Genomic DNA, 5,998 nt, shown 5'->3' with positions numbered 1-5,998 from the left:
AAAAAAATAGAATAAAATAAGATGGTAACGGCTGGTTGGATTAACTTTGATCATGTGTCTGTCCAGTTTGGGTTGACCTTGGGCTAAACAACACCAGCAACACTGAAAATAACAGCTGAATGTCCCTCATGTTGCACCTTATTGTCTTAAACAAAATCTTAGAGTAGTTTGTGTTAGACTGGGTCTGAAAAGTTTCAAGCGGGATGGTCATAGTTGGAATGCCTTCGATCAAAGCTTTGATTGATCAGAGTTGATCTGAGGCTAAACAATAATAAAGTTGGTGTCACAAATATAAGATGTTGAAATTTGCAAACCTGCCCAACCTTAAAACGGAATTTTTATCGTAGAACTAGGGTTAATCCCAGGCAGGTTGGTACGAAGGGGATTAATGTATTACAGACCAGTCCTAGGATAATAGCACACAATACTTGAAGATTATTGTTTCATACATTCTGACTTTAAATTCTGCCAGGTTAGATTTCCGCGTTTGCCTCCTCTGGAGTCAGTTGAATCAGCTGTGACCATCTCTCAATAAAGTTGTGGTCAGCTACCAGTGTCAGCCATTATTTGTATTGTTTTGTGTATAATATTTGCTATGAGAAACAGAAAATTTGTCTCATTATTTATCTCTTTATTATATATGTGTGTGTGTGTGTGTTTGTAATGTGTAGGTATATATGCATGTGTGCGTTTATATTTATGTGTATATATGTGTATGTGTATGTATATATATATATATGTATGTATATATATATATTCGTTTGTTCATTTAATGTTTGTTTTGCTATGCTAGCATGGGATGGAAGAGGATTTGTCTTGGGTAGGATTTTCCAACCAGATACACTTCCTGTCACCAACCCTTAGCTATTTTTCAAAGCATGATACATACACATGTGCACACACACACACACACACGCAAACACACACACACACGCAAACACACACACACACAGGTATGTATATGTATCTATTATAGTGTGAGAGATCACATACATTGTGAAAACTCTGAACAGAATTAATAAAAAAGGGTTTCAATAGGGCAGTAAAAAAATATTTACACACACTGACACACACACACACACACACGCAAATGCATATACATGTGAATGAGTGGAGTTTTGTTTGTGCGGAGGGGTCAAGAGAAAGAAAGAGAGGCAGTAGGTCAAACCTTCTCGGTTGATTCTGATGGAACCTTTCCTCATGTCAACAAACACATCATATATAGTTCCATGCTCTACTCAAAGCACCACCCCCTTACATTATACCCCACAGTAAAACTCCTATTCATGGTTCTTCATTAGGGCCCAAAAGTCACATCATGCTTCAAGGTAGTTTACTTCAGATATGCTTGAGACAAACCCGATATGAATAATAGGAGCAAAGATAACATGATATGCAACAAGTGCACCCTTTAGCATTTAAACCGGTCATATCCAGCCCAAATATGGCCAAACTAGCCAGAGCTGGTCTCACACTTCTATCCTACAAAGTCATTCTAAAATTATACAATCATATCATCAAAATTTCAAGGCTTGAGATAAAGTATGAATAATTCAAAACAACGTGAATAAATAAGCATTGAATTTGATAGGATAATTTGAATGCTGACGAGTTAAATGTCACAGGTGCTGTTGTTTACCTCCTCTCTCTTTTGTTTGGTAATATCATGAAGTGTTTTGGTGCACATCGTCGACCTGATGACTGATGATTGATTTTATAGAAGATAAATACAGTTGTAAAATGTAACAAAGGTTGAGGGAATGGTAGACATGTTTGTTTATACTTGAAATGGTTGGTGTTGCTTCATTCCTGATGTAATTGTACGTGTTCATTGTGTGTGTATATAGATATAGATACATGTATGTGTGTGTTTGTGTATATACATATATGTTTATATACATGGAAATATATATATATATATATATGTGTCTATATACATTTATATATATATATGTTTATGTTCATGTGTGTATGTATATTAAGGGTAATATATATGTTTGTGTGTGTATATATATATATATATATATAAAACAAATAATAAATGAGTATATGCATATATACGTACATGTATGTACATACCTATAGCTACATGTATATATAGATGCATATCTGGGTACAGGACGTCACAAAAAAAAAACGTGGAGAAAATGATAAACAGAGTACAGAAAACACACAGGCCACATAGAGAACATTTATATATATATATACATACATACATATACATATATACATACATACATACATCTTTCAGTCTATAAATATACTGAATGATCTGGGAAATTTTTTTTTGAAGAAAAAAAAGTTAAAAATTTAAAATTAAAACATGATTAAAAAAGAAAAGAAATGATAAAAACAAGCACTTGTATTTAGGTGGGGTGGGGGTGGGGGAGAATCAAGCAGCATAAATAATGTGGCACCATGGTGGCACCATGGTGGTGATGTGGAGGAGCATGGGTTGGCTAAACATTTACATGTGAATGTTTCTTTGTTTAACAATGAATAAACCCCTTATATTACCATTGGTCAGCTGTGTCATTCCTTTTATACTGTTATTATTGTGTAGTATCGTACCTATTTGTTTTGTGTTCAGCCCTTGTGGCCAGTAAAGAAAAATTATTATTATTATTATTACTACTATAATTTAACACACTCACCGGTTAAATTTCCACTTATTTCTTTTTTATTTTTCTAAAATTTTCGTTGCATCTTGCAACCTTTTCAATAGTTTTGACTCTCAAAATAGAAATAAGTGGAAATTTTACCAGTGAGTGTGTTAAATTATAAGGCACCAAAAGAGAATGACTCTCCCCAGACACAACAAAATATGCTTCAACACACAAACTCACATAAAGAATCTGGCAAACCAAATCCAAAAACAAAATATATATATATATTGCAAAGGCAAAGGAGCCGATACAGCTTGGCACCAGTGATGTCACAAATCATTTCTACAGCTGAGTGAACTGGAGCAATGTGAAATAAAGTGTCTTGCTCAAGAACACAACACGCAGCCTGGTCCGGGATTCAAACTCACAACCTCGTGATCGTAAGCTCGACACTCTAACCACTGAGCCATGCACCTTCACATACATATATACATATATCTATATGTGTGTATGTACTAAGTAGGGCTACCTCATTTTGATGAAAGTATATATAATCTGTCAGTATATCAAAGGTACATACTACAGTAAGGTACCTGATACCTGACAGATGTTCACTAGTACAGGGATATCACTGTTACCCCCCTGTCCCCTGACAATAACAATATCTACCTTACCTGTCCCAGAGCCATAGTCTATAATAATGATTAGTTTAAAGTGTGTTGTCTAGTTTGACCCTACCAAATAAATGATACAATCACACATAAGATTTGAATATATTTGAGACCTTACAAAAGCCAGGCAAACACAAACTTTGTTACAAATGAATTGTGAGACTTCTTGTTCTGGAACCATGAATGATGGATGCTTCCTTATTCCTCCGACTCTTTGAATATAATCTAGTTCCCAAAATGCCACTTGATTCACATTTCAATCATTCTCTGACTATTAAACAGCCATATATATATATATATATATATATATATATATATATATGTGTGTGTGTGTGTGTGGAGAATGGAGCAACAAATACAAGAAGAAGCAATTCATTATATATATTTTTTTTTTTGTGATTTTGGTGCCAGAGGTGATAGTTCTTTGGATCTATCATCATGCCTGACACCAACCATGGCCACCTCCTTCAGCAGCAGCAGCAGCAGTCACTAATCCTTTAAATTACTGCCAAACCTTCTTGAAAAAATATAGAATATGTTGAATGATGTTATCCTTGATATGCAAAATAAGGGGACGATTACAGAGCTGAGACCTCATTGATCACTGCAGTGGGCTGCTTGATCGGTTGACCCAGGGCTGAATAGCACAACCAACACTCACCACCTCCACCACCACCACCACCACTACTGCTGCTGCATCTAATCCATATCTGCTCTCTGCATTTTCAAAACAGCAGGATGGTTATTGCCGAATCATTGTTGACCAGTGCAGTGGTCCACTTGATCAGAGTCGAGCGAGCCAAGGTCAAATATCGTATTGAGTCTGACACTCGCCAACCACCACCACCACTCTTACTGTATCTAGTGTCTAGCTGTTCCCTCCATTTTCAAAGCTATCTTCTGTACTGTCTGTTTTGTGTGTTGAAGCTAGCTTCATTTCCACCACCACCATTACTAATACTACTGTTACTACTACTACTACTACTACTACTGTCACTGTATTACCTTCAGCTGCTCCCCAGTGTCAGTCCATTGACAAGACAAATGCATATACTCAGCATGGTGACTTGGCTGTAAAGACAAACTTCCAAGTATTGTTGAATAAAATAGATCTAACATCTCAAATGGCCTACTTTTTCTTCTTCTTCTTCTTCTTCTTCTTCTCTTCCTCCTCCTCCTCCTCTTCTTCTTCTTCTTCTTGATCCTCTCCTGCCACCTTTTGCTTTTCTTTCTTTTCTTTTTATCCATCTCCTTCTTCCTCTCTTCATTCTCTTCCTCATTTAAAGCTTATTTAACTTCCTGTCTCATTTGTCATCCATTGAATATATTGAAAAATCACATGTTTTTAATAAGAATATATGTGAGTGTACGTGAAAATAAATATATATATATATATATATATATATATATATTTGGTCATGCAGACATTGGAGCTTAATGCAATCTTTGCACTCATTGGATATTGTCTAAGCATGTAACCCATGCCAGCATGGAAGACAAACATCAAAAGATGATGATATAATATTCCCCATTGGACGTGGCATTTAAATAACAGCAGGAAGAGGACACCTAGTAAACAGGTGAAAGCTCAACTGGTTCAGTATAGAAAACACATTGTAGGGCTCAGATGATTTGAACTTAAACTCAGAAATATTTATTGAGTGCTAAGTCCACGGGGTAAAGAGTTGCCAAAAGAGAAATCCAGGTTAGCTGATATGAAGATAATTATGCAGGTAAACATGATTAGGTTTGATATTTATTTAAGACAATATTTCAATATCTTCCATCTGATGACAGGATCTTAAGATTGGCTCCTGTGTCTGTAAGGTTTACAAGTTGCAGGCATTCCAGCCATTCAGACACAGTTGGTTGTACTTTCAAATCTGTTCCTTCTACTTGCTGTAATGGTGGTCATGGTAGGATCAATAAAAAATATAGCAGTAATATATGTCATCCAAACTTGTGTTTCAATGTATTTTTTTTTTTAAGAAATCAAATGAAAAGAGACTTGTTCAAAAATGTTGTAGAAAAAGCTTTATTCAAATTTCTTTATACATACATTTACTATTTATATATTTATATATATATATATATATATATATATATATATATATATGTATATATATATATATATATAGTTGGAATGAATGGAAAACACGTTATTGATATTACATACGCGTTATTACATACGTTTCAACAACCATCAAATTATATATCATTTCATCAGATGGGATATGTCGAAATATAAAAACCAATTAAGAAACTGCATTTATATAAAAAAGAATCACACTTAGACAAACTTAAGTGATTAATAATTGATAAAAGATAACCAGTGTTGGGTATAACAGGGAGGTCTGGGGGAGACCATAAAATAGTGAGAAGAAAAAAATAAAAACAAGAATATGAAATAATGAAAAATAAAAAATTATAAGTTATAACAGTTTTGCCTTTTGTTATTTATCATTTATACTATTTTTTATCTTTTTGATAGTGTGGTTGTTTTTTTTATGAAAGGGTAGCATTTCAATCAGGTTATATTTTCATTTCTTCCATCTGATGAAATGATCTGTAATTGATTAGTAATTGATGTATGAATGTGTGTGTATATATAATATGTATATGTCTATGTACGTATATATATGTGCATGTGTGTGAACGTATATGTATATGTATATATATATATATATATATATATATATATATATATATATATATATATAT

This window comes from Octopus bimaculoides, chromosome 20 (assembly GCF_001194135.2).
Source record: "Octopus bimaculoides isolate UCB-OBI-ISO-001 chromosome 20, ASM119413v2, whole genome shotgun sequence".
Lineage (NCBI taxonomy): Eukaryota > Metazoa > Mollusca > Cephalopoda > Octopoda > Octopodidae > Octopus > Octopus bimaculoides.
This window is presented reverse-complemented; position numbering follows the sequence as displayed.